A 24,441-nucleotide genomic window follows, 5' to 3' on the forward strand; every position below is an offset into this window, starting at 1 on the left:
AAAGTTATGTTTAACTAAAAAAGATAATGGTTCCAGATTTCTGTTATTTAGTCCTTTGAGACTACACCTTTTAGGAAAAGGAAAAAAATTTGGGATTTAATGCATGGGGAGATCGGGCGGGTAAAGATAAACTGGACAAAAGAATAGTTTCCATGTAACATATTTTCAAAAGTTCATGTACCTAGAATTCTGCAAGGGTGCCATACCTTCTGCACTGTTACTGTAAAAGAATTTTAATAAAACCAAAGCTTAATGCATGGATGGATTAGTTGTTGGTTCTGTCTCATACAAGTAAAGGGAGGGAGAAGGAATTCCTAAGAGGCAAGAAACTGTGGTGCTTTCTGTTATGGCGAGAAAATTAATGGGCCCTTAACACTAGGTCTTTTATGTATGATAGAGATGACTGGGTACATGTTCTAATGATGGAGCAAATGTATCACCAGAACTAATTATGTCAATAATTTGGAAATGGATTATTTCACCAGGGTATTTTTCACCTTTTATCATCAGTTTTTTAAGTAATGTTCTGCTAAACAATTACAAGTTATTGTATACAATTAAGCAGTGCATTTTATAAGCACTAATTCTACCAACTGTTTTCTTTTACATAGGGAGAAAAGACTAGCACAAATTATTGTCCATCCAGGCAAATCCCCACATAAAAAGTAAAGTGTGGCACCTGACAAACTGATTTGGCAGAAATTCTTCCCAGATATTCTACCCAAGAAAATGATCTCTGAGAAATTTGGGAAATCTAAACGTGTGCTTGTAACAACTAAAATCCAAGGCAGGAAATGGAGATTTTCATGAAGTGTCAGTTTGTTTTATCTTGTAAAAACCACCACAATTTTCTATTACTGTCAAAACTCTTTCATTCCATTCAATTATGTATATAGTATATGCTATCTAAACCATGTTTTCACCAGGCTAAGAAGAAGCATCTAATCACAAGTCATTTAATGATTTTGGAAAATGGCTACTTAGAAAGTTTATATCTAGACTCATATGCCCTATCCAATATTTTAAAATATTAAATATAATTGAATTTTTTATGGATCTGAAATGGAAAAAGAAATATAAGAGTAATTTTTATAAACAGTATGCTTTGCCTTCTGTCCTCTTAAAACGTATAATTTAAATTGTATTTATGTGTGTTCTGTGTGTGTGTGTGTGTGTGTGTGTGCACGCCTCTATAACTTAGGGCATTTAAATTGGAGTATAAGTTTACATAAATAAGTTGGGAAACTCTGATGCTCACATTAAAGTAGTTTTGACATTGGGATGGCAAAGATGCCCCCCTCAAATTATTCCATGCTTAGAACTTCTGAACTACTAATTATGTAACTTTATAACCTGTTTTAGTAGAAGACTATTTTTCAACTCAATGGCATCATAGTAATCTGCAATCCATCTATAAGGAAAAATCATTTATTTGTATAGGGAGCTATGATCCTGGAATTTGGGGTTATGAATATGTCCAGGGACACTTCTGGAATCATTTTTAAAGTGTCTTCAATTTTAATAATTCTGAAGTTTAGATGCATGTAAAGTATTATTTTTTAAAAATAGAATTTGAGTGACATGTCATAGTTTTAGCTGCAATATAATTTACAGCTTTCAAATTATGTCTAATACATATTAAATTTCAAAATTCACCACTGGAGTCACTTCTATCTCTCATCAAAAGTGAGTGTTATTTGAGTGTTAGTGTTGATACTTTTTCGTGGATCACAGTATTTAAGACAAGAAATGCTTCAAAAAGTTATGGACTTGATTACATACTTCTTATATAATCAAAACTTTTAAATGAAATTGTTGATCACTGTCTTGAATATAATTTACTAGAAAAAATATTTTGAAAAAAGTGGACATTCGAGGACCTGGTATAATCAAAGTGCCTATATGACAGAAAACATGTTAATATTTTATGTTTCTTTTTTTCAGGTGTTGAAAAAACACTATGGTGGTATTTTTTTTTTTTTTTAATATTCCATACCGAAAGAAGAGCAAAGCAATTCAAATTTGTAAATGAAAGATGTAAACTATTATCTAAGTGAGTGAGTTTCTTTTGCAAATGTTTACGTGCCAAGTGTTTCAAAATAAAAATCTTCTTTAGTTTTATGGTTGTTAACAATAGTAAGATTTAAAAACAGGTACTATGGTTACATCCATATCTTATAATGGGATATTTTTAAAGTATTGTGTTCTCTGTTAACATGACATTCTCTGTCTCATTTCTAATGAAAACAAGGTCAATTGTATTATCCAAACTTAGGAAAGAATAAGCTATTAATCTTTCCGTTGTTCTTTTATATGGTGAATGTGAGTTGAGGAAAAGCTTTAGGCATATTATGCCCTCTGTATAAAATAAGTTATTCATCAGTGGCTAATTCATATTCAAACAATTCTGAGTTTGGCAAAGATAATACACTACATTAGTTACACGAGAAAAATAACACAGCCAAATAAAAAGATGATCTGCTTTGGTGAAAGCAATGAAAACCAAGTTATGAAATCAAATGAAATAATGTACAGCATAATATTGTACATGTACATATGGTCCATGACTTATGAAAATACAGGGTTATTTCCTATATCTTTATGTTGGTGGTAAAAATGAAGTGGTGGGTAATAACTGTGTTCATGTATAAAACCCAACCGATTGAAGATGACTTCCATATTTAGACACATTTGCACAAACACTCGTTCACTGTGCTTCTTCCTAAAGAGCAGTAGTCTCTGGAAGTCAGATACAATCAAAGTTAAATGCAAAAAAGGTTTTGAAAAGCTATTTTCTTAAGTATAGTTTTATGTCTTTTCTTCCCCCATCCAGGAATATAATGTAGATCATTAAGAAACAAATAGACTCGAAATCTGAATTTTGATAGTCAATTGTCAGGAAGTTTTTGTGTGGAAATCAAGTGTTACAATAATATGTAATTGAAGTAATAAAAAGTGAAAACACACACATATCCATTGGTTATTTTACCATGTATTTATTTGTCAATGTATACACAAGCAGAAATCAGATGTGTAGATGACAGTTACTACTGCCATCGATCTTACAATGTAATTACTAATATCCTTCACATTGTTAGCTAATGTTCCTTTTTCGTCTACATAGAAACCATTGTAGTCTAGGCCACTAATGATATTCAACAAACTCTCAAAGTTATGTCCAACTTACATCTGTTGTAAAACTTTATGTTACGGAAATGGGTGCCACTACACCCTTCTCACCCTTTTCTCCACCTGAAACACCTGCTCTTCTAGCCATGCTTGCAACTAAATCCCCTCTTCAAGTCCTAGTCCAATGGTACTACCTCCATGAATTATTTTCTCATTCACCAATCAGAGGTGGCTTCTTCCTTCCTTAACTTCTATTTTACTTTGTATCAATAATGGACTTTTACTTTAATTATTAGATTGTATATTATTTTTCCTACTAGATTAAAAACTTCTTAGGGACTGAAGAATATCTTACGAGTCTTAAAATCACCTCCTGCTTTGCACATAGCTGGGATTCAATATTTATTGATTAAATAAACTTCATGTTAAGAATTTTTCCTTGATAGTGCAAGTTTCTAAATGTCTAGCACCATTTCTTTAACTGACCTGGTAAACATTTTGATTGAGGAAAATAAAATTCTCAGTGAAGTACCTGAAAGTTATTTATGTAAGGTTATCATAATCAACACTTCTGTTGTCAGCAAAGTTTACTATACATAAGCATTTTAAAATTACTCAAGTAATTGAAATACTTTATTTATAAAGTAAATATCTCACTACCCTAAAACAAAGCTTTATTTTTAATAAACATTTATTAAGCAGTTAATAATGTGTTAGTTACAAAAGTTACAAAGATGAATTAGAAATGGTCTCTGATATTCCAAAGCTAACAGAGCAAGCAAAAATATTAATGAAACATGGCCTGATCCTTTGAAATATGTAAAATGACTTATTTAAATAAAAATATAATTAAGCGACATTTAAGACCCATTTTTTCATTAATTTCCACATAGTAGAATATCCTTATCTACAATAACTTTCTAATACTTCTCTGAAGAGAAAATATTTTAGGCCATTTAACTGGACATTTGAAGTGACATCTCATTTGTCATAACCTGACAAGAGGGAATAGTAAAAGCATAACTTTTGGGCAGAAGAAAGATTCCATCATCTGTCTGGATTAATATGGAGTAGAAAAGTCAATTCTATTAGGAAGAATGCAGATATTTTGGAAATAAGATTTTCAGAGTTAATGCATTCAAGGTTCATATTTAGGCATGAGTATAAGTTACTGAATTTGTTAATTTATATTTGCATGTATTAGAAACAGAGTTGGCACATTGATTTTGCACGCAGATTTTTTTCATGCATAATATGTTTGAGAGATATTTAGATAATGAAGGGCAATCCAGAACGTAATTATGATATCTTTCTGATTTTGGAGATTTTATTTAGATTTTTATATTTTTTGAAATGTGTCCTTTCACTCAACAAGCATTTGTCAAGTGTCCATTTAGCCAGTTGATTTATAAAAAGAATGATAGGGGGAGAGTCTCGGCTCGCCAGTTCCTGGGGCTGCCCTGTTGCCGCCACCTCCGTTCGCGGCGAGCCCGTCAGTCCCCGCATAGTGCGCTTCTTCATCTGGGCCATGGATGGCGGGGATCTGATGAGCTTCTTTCTTCTGGCATCATTAACGGACCTTTTACCATGAACAATTCCACTCCTACCACAGTGGTTCTAATTCACTTTGGGGTGGATTAGAATCACCTGGATGGCTTGTTAAAAGACAAGATTGTTGGGTCTCAACCCCAGAGATTCTGATTCACTAGACCTGGTTTGGAACCAAAATTTTGCTTTTCCAACAAGCTAATGGGAATGACAACAAGAAATTTAAAGGAGATAGAACTCCCTGTTCACTTTCCCGTGTTCTCCATCTTCGCCAAATTCCAAGTGATGTCACCGAAGCAGAGGTCATATCATTAGGTCTACCATTTGGCAAAGTAACTAATCTTTTGATGTTGAAAGGAAAAAGCCAGGCTTTCTTAGAAATGGCTTCTGAGGAAGCTGCTGTAACTATGGTGAATTATTACACTCCTGTTACTCCTCACCTACGAAGCCAGCCTGTTTATATCCAGTATTCCAATCATAGAGAACTCAAGACTGACAATCTGCCTAATCAAGCTAGAACCCAAGCTGCATTGCAGGCCATCAGTGCTGTCCAGTCAGGAAACGTGGCCCTTACTGGAACTGCTACCAATGAAGGCACAGTCCTGCCTGGGCAAAGCCCTGTGCTCCGAATAATTATTGAAAACCTGTTTCACCCTGTTACTCTGGAAGTTCTTCATCAGATATTTTCTAAATTTGGTGCGGTCTTGAAGATTATCACCTTTACAAAGAAAAATCAGTTTCAAGCCTTGCTTCAGTATGCTGACCCAATGAATGCACATTATGCTAAAATGGCTCTGGATGGCCAGAATATCTATAATGCATGCTGCACTCTACGCATTGACTTCTCCAAGCTCACCAGCCTTAATGTGAAATATAATAATGACAAAAGCAGAGACTTCACTCGCTTAGACCTTCCTACTGGTGATGGCCAGCCATCCCTTGAACCCCCTATGGCTGCTGCTTTTGGTGCACCGGGTATAATTTCCTCACCATATGCAGGGGCTGCTGGATTTGCCCCAGCCATTGGATTTCCTCAAGCTACAGGTCTTTCAGTCCCAGCTGTTCCTGGAGCTCTTGGTCCTCTCACAATCACCCCCTCTGCTGTCACTGGAAGGATGGCCATTCCTGGGGCCAGTGGGATGCCAGGAAATTCTGTTCTCCTTGTCACCAATCTCAATCCTGATCTTATCACACCACATGGGCTTTTTATCCTATTTGGAGTGTATGGTGATGTACATCGAGTGAAAATTATGTTTAATAAGAAAGAAAATGCCTCAGTTCAGATGGCAGAGCAAATCAAGCTCAACTAGCAATCATCTGAGTGGTCAGAGACTTTATGGAAAAGTGCTTCGTGCTACACTGTCCAAGCATCAAACAGTTCAGTTTCCTCGAGAGGGACAAGAAGACCAAGGTCTGACTGAGGATTTCAGCAATAGTCCTTTGCATCGCTTCAAAAAGCCTGGCTCTAAAAACTTCCAGAATATTTTCCCACCATCAGCCACTCTGCATCTTTCCAACATCCCCCCTTCTGTTACAGTGGATGATCTGAAGAACCTTTTCACAGACGCTGGAAGTTCAGTGAAGGCTTTTAAATTCTTTCAGAAAGATCACAAAATGGCGCTCATTCAATTGGGATCCGTGGAAGAAGCAATCCAGGCCCTTATTGAGCTTCATAACCATGACCTTGGAGAAAATCACCACCTCAGAGTTTCCTTCTCAAAATCCACAATCTGACTTTTCTGTGAAATTTTCTTCTAAGACTGGACCATAATTTAAGTAAAACTTTCAGACATGGACTGAAGCAGCTCAAGACCAATTCTGCCTCTTTCACAAAAATAACTATTAAACTCTTGCTGAGTTTGATATTCAAGTATATTAAAAAACAAGGGGTCTTCTCTTTTTCCATTTTTTTCCCCTGCCAGTAAGTGATCAAAGATTTGTTTTTCTCTACACCATAGGTCCTAGGAAAATAATCTTCAAGAAAAAATTAATTCCCCATGTTAAATTGAATTTCAAGAGGACAGACTTTCTTTTAGTTTGGGTCCAAATCAGCCTTTTGCAACATTTCTAAACTCTGTACTTTAAAAAATTTAAATATATAGACTTTTAAAATTACTTTATGTAATTTAAATTACTTTTGACCAAGTTTTTAACTTTATGATTCAGAAGTTTGACCTCTGTAGGAAATGAAGTTGACTTATGATTTGTCAATTATTTACATATATTGGTAGTTATTATACATTGAGTTATAATGGAAGCAAATTTATGTAAATTTGTAGGTTTCCTTTTATTGATTTCTTCCCCCCACTGGAAGACACTCCTTTGAATGATGCATATCTTTAACTTTTTAAGACTATTTGGAGAAATGAAGTATCTTAACTGTCCCTAGGGAAATTAAGTGGAAGCCAACCAGAATCTATTAAGATTAGAATAATTAATACTTTTATTAGGAAAAATCATGTTTTAAATTTCAGAATACTTGTTTGTTGAGTAATGTCATATGGTCTTTGAAAATTTAAAAGGAAAAAAATTCAACTTATAAACTACTTTTTTACAGTTGTTTTCAGAAAAAAGTTTACAGTCTTAAAGAAACTATTCAGGTCTCTCATATGGTTTGACAGATTTTTTAGAAGTTATTTTTGGTAAGGTCTTCTTTTAGAAAAAAACAAAATTAATCTCAAGGGGTTTTGTACCACTATAATCTCTAATACTTATTCAGAATTACTGTGTATTTACTTAATTTCTTATTATGTGCCTTATTATGTGCTTATGATAAATAGGTTAGAATTTTATCTAAGTATCTTAAAAGCTGTATTGTGGGCTTGGTGAGCATTTTGGATTTTTCTTTCCCTCTTTTGGTAAGGATTTTAAAGATTTTTTTCATTGCAGTTTTAATGGTTTTCAATAAGTAATAGTTTTTATTCAAATTTTTGGTGCTTTGGTGCAGAGATGGGGTGGGGGGTGGGGGTGAATGGTTTGGGGAATAACTCAGTGCACACCTGTAGGCCTCTTCACGTTGTGACTGATAGTGGTCATTGCTGGTTATAGCATACCAATTTGGGGCTGTAAAATGCAATGTCAGTTTCTGGATTTTGTCTAATCTTTATCACCCATCAGAATTTGTCTCAGGATTACTTGATTTTGTTTTTGTTTTTGTTTTTGTTTCAGTACTCAAGTGAGAAGTTGCTTTTCTTTGTTAATGTAACTTCATTACTCAGTGCCCACATATTTGGAGAATGAGAAAGTGGCTTCTTTCTCATACTCTCTTTTTTGGGGGGGTATTGAATGTAAAAGAGTACATTTTAATGTTGCTTCAGTAATTGTATAATGTAAATTTGTTTCTTTAAAAAAAAAAAACTTCACTTTTTTTTTTAATTATTTCTTCAGTGCTTGATTAGATTTTTAACAGCAGAATTTGTCAGAAGTATCATTTTTGTCCACCCCCTTTCAGATTTTCAGTGACTCATCTCAACTTTTAAAACAATATTTCAGTCTGTTTGCTATATTCCAGCCATTAATTTGAACACATGGAGGTTCTTGCAAAAGAATGCTGTAAAAATGTGGAGACTGAAAAAGATAAAAGTTCTTGAAAGCAGAATTCACCCAATACTGAGCAACAGTTGTAGTTGGAGAAATAGGAAGGGGGGCACTAAATTGAGACCTTCAAATGGATGAGTTTAGCATTGGCCAAATAGATATGGTATAATCATTTATCTAGGTTCTTTTCCTTTTCACTTGTAAAATATATTTTTACCAAAACACTGAGTAAGGAGAGGGGATAAACATTTTCTTTGAGAAATCCTCCAGAATTTGCTTCTTTTTTTTCTTCTACACAGCACTATTATAATTATCAGAGACATATTAAATTGGACTATTTAACTTGCTTTGGGTTAAGAATTACTGTGTAACTTATTAATTTATGATTCTCATAACATTCAGTGTAAGTGTAGCAAAAGTCCCTGATAACAAGAAGGGAGATCATAATTGTGTTGAATGTATCTTTGAAGCAGGGAATGGCCTTTAAATCTGAGAGAGAACATTTGAATCCTTTCCAGGGATTTATGTATATATGTGTGTGTATGTGTGTGTGTAGATAAGTGTATATACATACATACACTCTTCTAATATTGTACATACATATGCACATTACATACATTTTAATTTATTGACAAAATCAAATTAAGATTTGGAAAGTGGGATGTTCTTGTTTAAAAATAGGGTGTTTGAAACCATCAAATTGTGTCTAAAATTAGTTATAGCACATGGATATTGTCCATATTGGTCTATTTGCTGTTTGAATTATAGAGGTCTACAGATTTTGTATTGGCAGAGTTTCTGTAAAAGGATTAAAAAATATCAGGGTGGTGGAAAACTAAATCTGCTTATTTTTGTTTTGGTATGCATTTATTAGATATCGTGTAAGCGGTGGTTTTTTTTCACTATTGATCTGTCGTAGTATCCTATTTTCAAGTTTATTCACTTTATTTTGAGGAGTATTGTCTTATCATTTTTGAAGGTGTCTGGACTTTTACACAGAATATATATGTGCAGGGCTTTAAAAAATAGCAGTACATGTTTAACTGTAGCAATTTATGCCAAAAAAAAAAAAAAGTTCAACTTTGAGATAACTTGTATAGCAGCAGAATGTGTTTTGTGTAAAGTACAAATAGAAAAATGACCCTATTTCTTGATTGATAGTGGAGAGTTGACACTTACTGGAGAGTGTCAGAATTACCCAGTAGTTCCTACAGAATGCCATAAATTATTTGTTTAAGACTAAAAATTGTAATCTGTTATTTGGAGTGATGTTTCTGATTTTGCTGCTGAAAGTTGCAGCTCTTGCAATTTGAAAAACAGTTTCTGCCTGCATAATTCCTTATAGGAGCAAGGCCTTCTTTGGCCCACCAAGGATGGTGATCCTATTGGGTGCAAGTTCTGCTTCAGCTGATAAGATGTAGCTCTCATGGATGTCTCTGTATTCAGTTTCATATAAACTTTTCAAACCTGCAATTCATGAGGCAGCAATGTTTATACATTGTGTGTATCATCACACACAGCTTCTCTTCTGTTCCCTCTAAATAAATTTGGGCAAAAGATGACAAGTTCAAACCTAAATTATGTTTTTGTTTTTTGTTTTTTTTTCCAGTAAGTCACTTAAGAACTTTCAGTTTGCTTAACTGTCAGTTTATCTCTTAGAAAATTTAATGTGTACTGCTATTTTTAAGACCAAGAAGAGACAGCATGATTACGTGTAAAAGCATTTTTCTTAGCCTTTCCTTTGTCTTGATCTGTTGTTAACTAGAATAAAACTGCCGGACTTAAAATATTCTACTATTGTGCTAAAAGAAGTAACAATTTAGATTGCACAAAGTTTTTCCTTTAAAGAAAATACAACTCAGCTGTCTTTTAAAAGAGCTGTGTTGTTATATACAAGACTATTTGCAGTCTTTTTTCAGAGCAAATTCTAACAACTAGTTGTGAATGGTTTAAAAAATAGAAAATTACTGAAGTATTAGTTTTGGGGGTTTTTATAGAGGGAGAAAAACAAACAGGACCAAAGTTTATGTGCCTTCTTCAGTAGTCTTAATTGACCTTTTGTTCCTATTTCAGACTAAGGTAGTAACAGTATTCTGGTTTTCAGGAAATATGAACTATATAGTTTTTAAAGAATGTTGTCCCACAGATTATTCATACAAGCAAAGAATTTATAACTAATTGAGGTCTCAGTAACACTTTTGCCTTTATCTCATAATATTCACAATATAGCATTGTGCAGGTAACTAGGAACAGAGCTGCTCTAAGTATTTGTGGTAATCATCTTAATTTTTATAACCTGAGACATGTGTTCCACAGCAGGGATATTTGTCTGGTCCAGTGACCTTAGTGATAATAGCTATGATTGAAAGCTGCTTATGTAAGGCAAGCTTAAATCAGGACTGTAAACAGATTTTTTTTTTTTGTTATTATTTTCAGTTCTTGGGTCTGTATGGTAGTTGTAGTAACAAATATTTAAATAGCTATTTTTGTGTGTCATTTAAAAATGTCATATACTGGCCTTCCCCCCCCCCTTACCATTGTTAAATTCATCCCACATCCTAAAAGTACTAATTATAAAGATTGCTGACCAAGCAAAGTTTTGCATCAAAATGTCACCTTATTGCTCTGACCAAAGACTGTCTGTTCTGGTTTTAACTCTTCTCTGTTAAGTGTTTGTTTGTTGTTGTTTTTTTTTCCCAAGCTCCTTTCTGAAAGAAGACCCAGTGCAAAGCGGCCTTTACTTTCTGTTTCCTATTGGTGAATAGACTACTTAGAGAAAATGGGAGTTTAAATGTGAGCAGAATGGATAAGGATGACAAGGTTTGATGGGCATTTCAGTACAGTACTGTATTTAATGAAAAAAAAAATAGCACAGCTTGGAGCCTCTGACATTGTCTCATGTTTTACGTGGTCTGTTCATAAAATTCCCTTTTTCCGTTTGTAAGAATGTTCATCTAACAGAAGAAAATGCTGTAAATATTTATAACAACATTTTTTTTAACCAGGCCAAACAAGAAAAAAAAAGGTTTTTGGGAACAAGTTAACATATAAAGTGGTTTTATATAAAACATCGATTGTCTTGTATATTTTGATAAGCAGCAGTACCAGCTTTCATCTGTAACACAGTTTGTGGCATTGGAAGAAAAGGATTCTGTGATTGTTGAAATGAATTATGTTATAAATGCAGAGAAGATGAAATATTAAAAAACATATTTTCTAAAAAAAAAAAAAAAAGAATGATAGGGCTAAAGACTGGAGTCTATATAATCAAAGGCACTTCTAAAACTAGCATGGATTTTTGGAAACCTGGACTTCTAAAAGCAGACACCATTAACTGAAATTTGAAGAACACTGGTTAAATACTTTTCATTATTGATTTTAAATACACTAATTTCATTTTCTAAAAGAATCAAACAGGCAGGAAATAAATGGCTGGAAGACAGTTATCAAAGAATTCAAGAATGATAGTTATGTAATAAATTGAGAAATATTTTATAATATTTAAGTAAGATAAATATTAAGAAAATTTAAAACTAATATTAAGAAACATTTAAATAAAATAAAGAAATATTAGGAACATGAGCAATCCTTAATAAATTCAAGAACTTAACTGACATTTTTTCTCTCAAATTATTTCTTGGTTCTGTTGCCATAGTAGATAGATACGTGGGTATTGGGACCAAGATTCTATTTCTTATAATGACAACAAAACAGAATCTTGTGTTTCAAAATGCTGCAGGCATGATTGTGTTAGGTCATGACTCCATTAAGAACGGAGTAATTTTATGCCACCTCTACAAATAGATAAAACATGGAATAGTCAAAGAGCAAAGTCACAGCAAATACACATTTTGAAAAGTTAAAAATGTTCAGGAGCTTTCAATCAAGCTGTTAAATTATAAGATTTAGAAAATATTTTATAGAAGTGATTATCAAATATATTTAGTATATATTCTTTTTGACAATCAAGCTATACTTTAATTCATCTTTATTCCCTATAAGAAATCTGAAATAATTATATATATAATGATGATTTTTTAGAACTTCTCAAACATATATTTGAAAACTATATCATTAACATCTTATCTAGAATGATTCCAGGAAATTTTGGGTGTAATCCCTTGAATCATAAATTTACACTCATTCTTCCTGCCTTCTAGGAAATGTTTGTAAATTGGATGCAATGTTCTACATAAGAAATCATCAATGCACATAATCTTATGACAATTGTTTCTTACATTATTATCCAGTTGTATTTTATGAACGCATATCTTTTTAAGACAACTATTGAATTCATATAAACTATCAGATTTACTTGAAAATATTTTTATTTTTTGGTGGTGAGTGAAATAAATTTAGAAGCACATAATAAATGTGATTGTTTCCAATAGCAAACTCGTATTTGAATGTCTTTTCTTGTTGACTTATAAGAGAATAATAACATATTTCCACATCAATGGCACAATAAGATGCTTTATTTAAGATATAGTCCCCCTTTTGCAGCAGGCTAAAACTCTCACAGCTTAAGATTTGAAAAACCTTATTGCTAAGGTCTCCTTATAAAATCTTAGGGAATCTGAAATATAAGAAAGTAAACTGAATTGCCCCTAGATGAAGTATTTTTATAGTTTCCTAACTAGAAAAGGGCCTGGTTGTTTTCCTATCAAACTTTGTGACATTCAGGGGGAGCCTTTCTGTCACAGTAGACTTTAGAGGGGCTTCCTAATGGAGGAGAATATGCTTTGAGAGTGATAACAGACTTGTCTTCCAGGCTTCCTTGGAAACACAAAAATGAATGTCACAGTGACAGGAACCCAAGTTTTTCTGAAGGGAAAATGATAGGCCTCAATAGGGACTGAGCAACTCAAAAAAATGTGTGTTTAAATCTCCACACATTTTCAGGGTTTCAGGATCCACAAAATTGCTAAATAGTACTTCCATAAAAAGTGGGAAGAGGAAATGACAAGAGATGGGGGTGGGGGGAGGCCAAGTCACATGGTTCAGTGTGAATTTCAGATACATTGCTCTAATTGAAGAACAGAGGGTAGACTGTAAGGAAACAAAATTGGAGGCTATTGGAATAATCCATGTAAGAAAGACTATTTGTGATTGGGTGAAGTTTGATGGACAATTCACTGATGGCTCCTAAGCAGGTAACCTGGTAGACATGAGGGATTCCTGCTAGATAAAGAATCATAACCAAATGCAAAAATGCTGGCTGGTCCCAAATAAAGACAGGTTGAGCTTGTCTTTAGATTACTAAATTATTAGCAACTAGAGCAAATTTTAGTTTCACAAAGGTTTAGAGATAAAGTGTTTTATGAGGAAGTATATGCTTAGAAATTATATTTCTCAGGCTTTTCTTTAATAAATGTTACTTTGTATATAATATAGTTATATATATTTATTTTCAATTTTTTATAAAAATGATTATTCTGTGATTTTTTTCTTAATGCTCATAATTGTGGCACTTTTAAAACTTGTTAAAGCTCATTCTAATTTAGTATAACCATTTATTATAGACGTAACTTAAAGCAGTATAACTGCATACACATTTGGTGAGAGAAATAACTTAATAAGATGCTTCATAACAATAATTAGTACATTATGCACCCCATTTTTAGGTTAAAAAATAGGAAAATGGTTGCTTGACCAAAAATATTTTGATATTTAAACTGCGGGTAATTCATGAAATGTCCACTTTAGAAAACACGGGTAACTGGATAATTCTCACACATCTTTATCAGACTTTAATTATATTCAGTTGAGTCACATGATCACAAGGTTTAATCTTTGTACCTGTAGGTAAGAGAGAAGAGTTTCTTCTGTTTTTTTTTTATATGTATTAGTGTATTCATTGTTCATGTAGAAAAACAGACATATAGAGAATACAGACATATCGAAGTAAATATTTCTAATCATGTTTTACCATTTATCTACTGCCATATTTCTATAGTTTGTTTTAATTGAAACACAATTTTTAAAACTGACTTTCTTAAGGAAAATGATTTGAGTATGACATATATAGTGTTTATATTTCTAAAAATTACTGTAGCACCATTTCCACTATTCCCTCAACATTTTGGCTTATTTCTCAGAGTCAAATTAATGCACACATAAAATATTTTCAGTATTTTTCTATGATATAAAGTAATCCTTATAAATAATGAACATACACTCAAACTTTGTTTCTGTAAATTATCATTATTAGTACTGAAGCCCAAGAGGCATTCTATAAGGAACTAAAAAATGATTAGCATTTTCCAGTTTCATATACCTAAAGATACTAAAGACCATCTTAAATAAAATGTATGTTAAGGCTCAATGTGGAAGGGTGGAAAAAGTTAAGTAGGCAACCAGGAGATGCAGTTCCAATTTCAGAACACCATGCCTTAAACTCACTGAATCCTGTTTTCTCTTCTTACAAACAGGGCTGCTGGGAACATGATCTCTAGGGTCTTTTTAAGCTCTAAAAATGACATTATTTTCTCATTTCAGAAATTGGTCTATGAACATGTGGGCTACCTCTCTGTAGACCAAGAAGCCTGGAGGTCCTGACCAATCTCAATTATTGGCTGTATGCACAGACATACATGCATGTTTGTGCATGTGTGCTCACACACACACACACACACACAAATCTGAGTAAAGCAAAGTTTTATCATTTGCTTCTAACCATTTTCTCAAGTCAGTAAATGTGGAACAAATACTTTGACCAATGTCTGAGAACTAGGTAAAGCTATATTTTGCATATGAGATTACAGATGGTCTAATACTTATTTAAACATATATAATCTGCTGTCCTATCACCCTGGAGAAGGAATTGTTTCGAAGGTAATATGCTTTCAACAAAGGCATTTGGGAATGACTAAATTTAGTTGATTCAATGAACATTAAATGAGCACCTATGATGTGCTGGACAAGAATCTTGGCACTGGAGATAAAGCATTTAACAGATCAGACAAAAACTTGTTTTTGTGAGAGAAAGCTTTACAGTTACTCTTCATCTGAAATGCTTATGAGGTCTTACATGAATACTAAATTTATTGGGCAGCTCTTTGTGGAGTTTAATAATGAGTAATGTATACTTTTGTCAGATTAGTAAATTTAATTTCATTATTTCATTCAACAATTACATATCTTACTACAGACTGCTTCAGATAAAACTAATATAAGTTCATATCCATATTATTAAAAAGAAATGGTTTAAGAAGACCATGTAAATGAAAATTTTTGACTCAAAAGCCATGTTATCACAACACAAACAATATAGTGGTCTTATTGTTCTCTCTCATATAATCTTCAGAGTTTTCTTTCCTTTTAATTTTAAATGATTTTGTGATATTCCATATAGTCTCTTTATATCTCAAAAAAGAACATTTGTTTTCCTCATTCCATGCTATTATTGGTATATTATACTTTTTAATCATTTTTGTTCTTGAAAACTATCCAAGGAGACATACATAGGCTTTCATTACACTGTTCCTCTATACTCTCCTATTACAGATGTTTATGCTGCCTTCAGTGGTTCACTGCCAGAAACAATGCCATCAGGAGCATTATTTCATCTTTTCTGTTCATATCCAAATGTTTCTCTAGGAAAGAATCTTAGAAATGGTTTTGCTCTGAGAAAACAATGCACAATTTAAATTTTAATAGATATCACCACATTTCCTTCCCAGATGGTTGTCCTAATATGTTTTACCACAAGTAAAGTAAAAAAGGAAAAATTTATGATGCTAGATCTTTTTGGTCTATTTTATTTTTATCAATATACAATATTGCTGTTTGTCCTGAACTGTATTTTTCACATTGACTTTGATTTTGTCTGATACTGATGCTATAAATCCCTGTTTTGTTGATACATTTGTCTTCTATATATTATTCTATATTTTATTTTCAAGCACTCAGTGTCAATCTGGCTTAAGCATGTATCTTATATACAAAACGTATAGTTGGGTTTAAAAAAAACTGATTTGATCCTTTTCCTTTAACAGGGAATTAAACCCACTGGCATCTATTACGTTTATTAAAATGCTGAACATTCTTCCCTTTTATATTAGGGTTTCTCTTTAGCATGTATTCATGTTATTTCTTCATTTCTTCAATTTCCTAATTGTTTTGGATTGATAGGAATTTCATTAAGTTTTTTTTCTCTAGATATCCTATTTTTATTCTTCAAATATTATACACTAATCTTATCACACATACTTAAAAGTAATTTTTATCTAGCAATCTATTTAGACATTCAGCATCTGTACTCTTCCCCAAACCAAGACAAAAAATCAAAGATGCTATCACTTCCCTCTCTACCATTTTCCCAGACTGTTTATCTGTACACTGGGCTTCAATAAAATAGACTTAACTATTAGTTGTATTTGTTTCTTCATTTATATTCTTTCTTGGATTCATTTTCATTTTGCATTTTCATTGGATTTTTCATTTTCTTGGTTTCATTTTCTTGGATTCATTTTCATTCATAATGAATAATGGATTCGTTATTCATTTTGAATAGCGGAGTGACCTAAATTTGATTTATTTTGTCCTCACATTTGAATGTTAGTTTGGGTAGACCTACAAATTCAGGGTTAGGATGTTTGTTTTCTCACAGAACTTTGAATATACTTTTACACTGAATCCTAGTATCCACTGTTGCCTATGAGAAGCTTCCTTGTAAAATAACCTGCTTTTCTTTCTGAAATTTTTATAAGATTTTTATTTTCATCCTTGGAGTTCAGAAATTTTAGCAGTGTGTATCTAGTTATTGGTCTTTTTTATTCAGCTTACTAAGTACTCACTATTCCCTTTCAATGCAAGGATAAGTACTTTAGCCCAGCACATAAAATGTGTTTTTCTCCTGAACCAAGCTTCTTTTTCCTTGGTTTCCTTCCATGTCTGCTATTGAGGTACTGAATTACTTCAAGCTGTACTGTGCTTCCTTCTCAGCCCCCAACATCCTCACTTGGAACTCGATCTGGGAAGATTCTGTCCTGTTTTCTGATTGTGAAAAGGTGAGTGCAAAACATACCACTTTCCATTTCATTTTCTGAACAATTCTCTTCCTTACTTAGAGAAACCTTTTAAAGGCTTCTTCACTTCCCACTCAGTCAATAATGTCAGACATCTGACTTCAAACTTCCTTTCTTGAATGAAACTGCTCTCTTGAAAGTCACTTGCCTCTAGGAAACTGTCACATTGATCTTGGTTTCTCCAGCATTTAACACCTTCACACCCTCCCCCATCCCACAAAGTTTCTTCAAATGCTCACCTCCCTTGGCTCTCAAAGCTGACAGGGTATTGATTTTCTTCCCCCTCTTGTCTGCTTTTCTGCCTCCTCCATCGCCTCAGCAAACTTCTTTCACTAAATGTGGGTTTTGCCCCAGGGTCTGGCCGAACACCCTCTCCCTCAGAAATTCCACCCACTCCTGTGGGTTCAAACATCAAATTTAGGCAAACAACTTCACTGCAATAGGCCATCCACCACCTACAGTCCAGTGCCACCTAGGCATTTTGCAGGCACACTTAGCATTTATGAAAATGAGTTGATCATTTTCCTGGGTCAGCCTCTCCTAGCCAGAATTTCAAATTTCTTTTTAACAAACATCCATTTCCCAAAATAGGTATCTGGTTGTTAAATATATAGTAAAGTAAAAATAAAGGTGAAGCAGAAATAATGCAGGAAACTGTCTTTGGCTTATCAAAACATCTTCATGGATCAGCTTGGTTGTGTAAAGATAGGCCCTAGGGTTTTATCTGGAAGGCTGAAGGTGATAAGAGAAAGAGAGAGAGAGAGAGAGAGAGATTATTTTGCATGATGGAATAATAATTTGAAGTTTGTTGAGACAGCCAGGCAAAGAAGGGGAGGCTTACTGGGGACTGGAGAGAAAGTGAGTGAGTTAAAAGTTTTGGGAGAGGAATTATAGAGATGCCCAGTAAAGAGGTGGAAGGATGAGACTAGAAAAGAAAACTTTGAGAAATTCCTTGTGTAAGGAATACCAGAAGCTATTTTAATAACAGTGAAATTTAATTATAAATTTATATATTATGCTGAGGTAAAATGCAATGCCTCTGCATTTCAGCCAACTTTTATTAAAAACCTGCTTACCTATGTTAAAGATATTTAGGGAAAAAGGATAAAAAAAAAAAAAAAAAAGGAGATTGGTTTCACGTTGGCACTTGCAAGGGGAAGAATAAAGAGAACAGCCCCAGAAGCAAAATAAAAAGCAACGAATGATGACATAGTTGGAATCCATGGAAAAGTGGACCTGAAGGAATATATTTAACACTTCCCTCAAAGAATCTTAAGGAATATTAGAGGCATATTGAATTTCTAGATCTAAGTTATGTGGATGCTCAAGCCAAGTGTTGTTTAAAAATTATGTTAAAGTAAAGACTCTCCTTAGGAGGCTGGAAAATTTGGTAGCATCTGGATGACAACACAGGGTTACATTGATTTTGTTAAACCAGACTCTGGATGCCTCAAACTGGTAATATCCATTATACATGATCTCTCTGCTGATTTTGTACCTTCTGAACTGGAATGGATGCCTAACATAATCTAGCACGGAGTACAGATTTATTAAGGAGGTTAAGAATGGTATCTCTTACATACTAAATCCTTTCCTGTTTCAGCTTAGGGTTCCCCTATCACTATCACTAAGCTTTACAGAGGACACTTGTTCTGCTACCAATTATAGTAATTTTTTGCATTGCAAGTGAAATACAGGGAATGTTTAAGATTTTGCTTCTCTAAAGGAAAAATGCTTTCCTTGGTGTTGTAGGGTTTTAAAATTTTAATTTCTATTTTACCTGATATTTTCCAATTAATTCTAATCTCTCTTCAAATCTTTGTATTCTGCATACAGTCATTCCTTTACTAGAATATTGTGTCAGAGTGTACAATCTATCTTAAACAAAATTATTTTGAAATGGATGTGCTAGTGTTTTAATGACATTATAACATGGATGTACCAAATCACAATTTAAATTTTGGTTTCATTTTTTTGATGTATGGAATTCAGAACTTTTGGACTACTTAGCACTTAGTTGAGGTCTTCAATTTTTAAAGGCGACTATTAATAAAGTAAATTACATGCCAAGATGGGTGCTCAGAATGCTAAAAGGATGAGAAGACAAGTGTGGACTATTATAGTTTAATGCTAACCTTACTTTGGAAATAAACTTTTGAGTGCTTCCAAATATAAGGCACTTTAGAGAATAAAATCTAGTGAGAAAGCTAGGGCAAATTCAAACAATCAAATTTCAATATACAATTATATGTACTATAAATGTCATACAAATGGATTCTTAATAGAGTCAAGAACTGAGGATACTGAGCTTGTTTGATGATCAATTTCATGTGTCAACTTAGCTAGGATGGGGTGTCCAACTGTTTGGTCAAACACTGGCAAATGTTACTGTGAGAGTATTCCATAAAGGGATTTACATCTATAGTCAGTTGAAGTCATCTATGGCTGATTATATCTACAATCAACAAAGGTGATTGCCCTCAGCAATGTGGGGGGTTCTCCTCATCCATTGGATGTGTTAACACTGGAGATGTTAAAAGCCAGAACTGGGGATTTTAGAAGTCAGGAAGATTTTTTGCCTCTGTGTCAGCCCGCCAACTTCTCCTGGTAATTCAACTTCACCTTTATCAGAGTTTGAGCTTGCAGCTTGGCTACAAAGTTTGAACTTGCCAAAATTCAGCATCAACTGTATTGGAGTTTCTAGCTTGTGGTGAGCCCTATGGAATTCAGACTTGGCAGCTCCCACAGGTGCATGAGACAATTCCTATTATCTGTCTATCTATCTATCTATCTATCTATCTATCTATCTATCTATCTATCTAATCTATCTATCTTTTGTCAGTTCTGTTTCTGTGGAGAAACCTGCCTAATACAGCTGTCTTAGAATATGTGGAAACTTGTGTATCGGAAGGATTAGACATTAATTAACTATGCTGTTTATTAGGAAAGAATCAGGAAAAATGTGTCAAATCCCTATTTCAGTTCAACATACCGAAGAAATTTCTAACAATGTTTTGATCACCAGAAGTGCTCAAGCAGTAGCTATATGACTATAAAGAATATTGCCAAGACAATTCCAACATAAAATTATCTCCGATTCCAAAGAATTGACCATGGATTGTCTATTCTCCCTTCCCCTCCATATTCTATCAAGTTTCAACTGCTATCATATCTCTATCTAAAATATGTTCCAAATCTGTCAACATCTCATAATCTCTACCACAACCACCCTAGTCCAAACAAGTCCACCCTAGTCCACTCTAGCCTTTAAAACCTGGACTATTGCAATAGTTTCCTAACTGGTTTCTCTACCTCCCCCATTTCTCCTACTTTCAATCCAATCTCCACGCAACAGAGATGGATCCTTCAAAAGGCAAAATAGACCATGCAATTTTCCTTCTCAAAGTCTTTTCCTGGCTTCTCAACTCTTAGAATAAAGCCAAACTCCTTACCCTGGCTCTTATAAAGAGCCCTGTGTAATCTGGCCCTGGCCTATATCTTCAACATTATCTCATCTCCTACCCATCACCCATTGTGCTACAGTCACACAGGCCTTCTTTCAGTTCTTCAAACATGCATCGCTTATTTCTTGTTTGCTCTAAATGATTCCTCTACCTGGGACACTCTTCTGACCTTCACATGGCTGCTTCTTTCTTGTTATTCTTATCTAGTCTAAAATTTTACCTACCTTACGAGGCCTTCCCTGACCATCAAATATAACGTACCTATATAGTCATTCTCTAAGATCCCATTTTAATTCTCTGCACTGAATTAATCAATATGTGTTTTGTTTGTTGTTTAATATCTGTATCCACCAACCCACTAAAATATGAGTTTCATAAGAGAAGGAGCCTTGTCATCTTATCACTGTATCCAGTACCTTGCATTGATTAAAAAGTATGTTGAAGGGAAGGAAGGGAGGGAGAGAGGAAAGAGAGAGAAGTGGAGAAATGATTGAAAAATACCATCATTTTAACCTTACTGCATTCTGGATTAGTTCCTAAGGTTTATAATTTGGACAGTGTCCAAATTAGTATTTAACCCATCTACTGAATTTTTAATTATAGTAACTATATGTTTTAGTCATAGTAGTTCTATTTCTTCCAAAGCTGCCTATTTTCTTTCCTGCTGTTCTAATTTATTATTATTTCTACTTTTTTAAAAGAGTAAACATAATTTTTTATAGTTTATTTCAGGATTTTGTGTTTTTAAACAGGTTTTTAGAGTGCTCCTTATCTTTTGTCTTCTGATTCTTCTATATGGTCTTTGCTTTATCCTATAGTTTATTTTATTTTATTATTTTTAAGTTTAATTTTATTAATTTAAGTATTTATTTTATATTATGTCTACTGAGATTGCACAGGTTTTTTTCCCCGTATGAAAATTTTATAATGCCTCAGTGTGAAAGTGTCTTTCCATAGCAGTAAATTTCTTGGCTTTAGGTTGTTGCATCACAAGTACGAATTCACACCCTATACCTCTATGGTATATGCTCGTATTTGGATTTTTCTCGGGTGGCGTTTTTTTTCACCCTACCTTAGGCTCCAGATACATGGCAAGTTTCCGCCTCATAATGTCACAGAACCACTAAGTAAAATTTTCTAGTCTTCTTTTAACAGAAGTGACAGTTAATTGATACTTTATATAGTTGTACTAATTTTAGTTCTACAAACCTACGCAGGACTAACTAGAAGTGGAGCATCCTATGGACTGGTTAGGGGAACATATCTGAGTATACTCTCTTGTCCACACAACACTGAAATCCCAGTTCTCAGCCATGTAGAACTTGTAACCAAACAAAACAGTTAAAAGCCCTCAAGGTCCCCTTAATATTTTGTCTTTTGTACTTTTATTTGTTGTTGTGCTTTTTTGGACACCTATAAATTTCCCTTTCTTTTGAGCTGGGTCATTTTTGTTGATATTTTTTATCCAGCATTTCTGTGAGTTTCTAGTAGGTCTGTTTTCCAAATATATCAGCTCATTCTGCCATGTTGCTGGAATTCTTTCCAATGAGTTAGACATTATTATTAAATATTTTCTTCCCAATGAGATTTCTAGTCCCATTTTAAATGTGGATAAAATAAGGTTTCAAGAGGGTATTTCAATTGTCCATCATTACACAGTTAATAGATATTGGGAGACTGGTGAGCTGTATGTTTTAGTTACTCCTCCAGGAAAGTAGGTAGAAAGCCAGGAACTGCATGGACTGGACACCACAGAGCAATCTGACTTTGGGCATACTTCATACAACACTCATGAAAACGTGGAACTGCTGAGATCAGCGAAATCTAAGCCCAATACAGAAAGCTTCAAAGACTTGCAGTTTGGGCAGGTCAAGTCAAGAGCAGAACTAGGAGAGCTCTGAGACAAAACGCAATAATCCAGCGGCTGAGAAAATTCAATAAACACCACAACTTCCCAAGAAAAGGGGGGTGTCCGCTCACAGCCATCATCCTGGTGGACAGGAAACACTCCTGCCCATCGCCAGCCCCATAGCCCAGAGCCGCCCCAGACAACCCAGTGTGACGGAAGTGCTTCAAATAACAGGCACACACCACAAAACTGGGCGTGGACATTAGCCTTCCCTGCAACCTCAGCTGATAGTCCCAGAATTGGGAAGGTAGAGCAGTGTGAATTAACAAAGCCCCATTCAGCCATCATTTCAGCAGACTGGGAGCCTCCATACACAGCCCAGCAGCCCAGAACTGCCCTGGGGGGACGGCACTCACCTGTGACATAGCACAGTCATCCCTCAACAGAGGACCCGGGGTACACGGCCTGGAAGAGGGGCCCACTTGCAAGTCTCAGGAGCCATACGCCAATACCAAGGACTTGTGGGTCAGTGGCAGAGACAAACTGTGGCAGGACTGAACTGAAGGATTAGACTATTGCAGCAGCTTTAAAACTCTAGGATCACCAGGGAGATTTGATTGTTAGAGCCAACCCCTCCCTGACTGCCCAGAAACACGCCCCATATACAGGGCAGGCAACACCAACTACACACGCAAGCTTGGTACACCAATTGGACCCCACAAGACTCACTCCCCCACTCACCAAAAAGGCTAAGCAGGGGAGAACTGGCTTGTGGAGAACAGGTGGCTCGTGGACGCCACCTGCTGGTTAGTTAGAGAAAGTGTACTCCACGAAGCTGTAGATCTGATAAATTAGAGATAAGGAATTCAACTGGTCTACAAATCCTAAAAGAACCCTATCAAGTTCAGCAAATGCCACGAGGCCAAAAACAACAGAAAATTATAAAGCATATGAAAAAAACAGACGATATGGATAACCTAAACCCAAGCACCCAAATCAAAAGATCAGAAGAGACACAGCACCTAGAGCAGCTACTCAAAGAACTAAAGATGAACAATGAGACAATAGTATGGGATACAAAGGAAATCAAGAAGATCCTAGAAGAGCATAAAGAAGACATTGCAAGACTAAATAAAAAAATGGATGATCTTATGGAAATTAAAGAAACTGTTGACCAAATTAAAAAGATTCTGGACACTCATAGTACAAGACTAGAGGAAGTTGAACAACGAATCAGTGACCTGGAAGATGACAGAATGGAAAACGAAAGCATAAAAGAAAGAATGGGGAAAAAAATTGAAAAAATCGAAACGGACCTCAGGGATATGATAGATAATATGAAATGTCCGAATATAAGACTCATTGGTGTCCCAGAAGGGGAAGAAAAGGGTAAAGGTCTAGGAAGAGTATTCAAAGAAATTGTTGGGGAAAACTTCCCAAATCTTCTAAACACCATAAATACACAAATCATAAATGCTCAGCAAACTCCAAATAGAATAAATCCAAATAAACCCACTCCGAGACATATACTGATCACACTGTCAAACACAGAAGAGAAGGAGCAAGTTCTGAAAGCAGCAAGAGAAAAGCAATTCACCACATACAAAGGAAACAGCATAAGACTAAGTAGTGACTACTCAGCAGCCACCATGGAGGCAAGAAGGCAGTGGCACGATATATTTAAAATTCTGAGTGAGAAAAATTTCCAGCCAAGAATACTTTATCCAGCAAAGCTCTCCTTCAGATTTGAGGGAGAGCTTAAATTTTTCACAGACAAACAAATGCTGAGAGAATTTGCTAACAAGAGACCTGCCCTACTGGAGATACTAAAGGGAGCCCTACAGACAGAGAAACAAAGAAAGGACAGAGAGACTTGGAGAAAGGT

The 24,441-nt window shown here is 34.5% G+C and overlaps 1 protein-coding gene and 1 pseudogene across 4 annotated transcripts in view; one reads left to right on the plus strand and one right to left on the minus strand.

Moving 5' to 3' along the window:
- Nucleotides 1-24,441, minus strand: part of ADGRB3 (adhesion G protein-coupled receptor B3) — a 772,638-nt gene that overhangs the window by 455,984 nt on the left and 292,213 nt on the right. The window lies entirely within an intron of this gene.
- On the plus strand, nt 4,588-7,012 carry LOC119539259 (annotated as a pseudogene).

The sequence above is a fragment of the Choloepus didactylus genome, chromosome 7 (genome assembly GCF_015220235.1).
Source record: "Choloepus didactylus isolate mChoDid1 chromosome 7, mChoDid1.pri, whole genome shotgun sequence".
NCBI classification, from domain to species: Eukaryota; Metazoa; Chordata; class Mammalia; order Pilosa; family Megalonychidae; genus Choloepus; species Choloepus didactylus.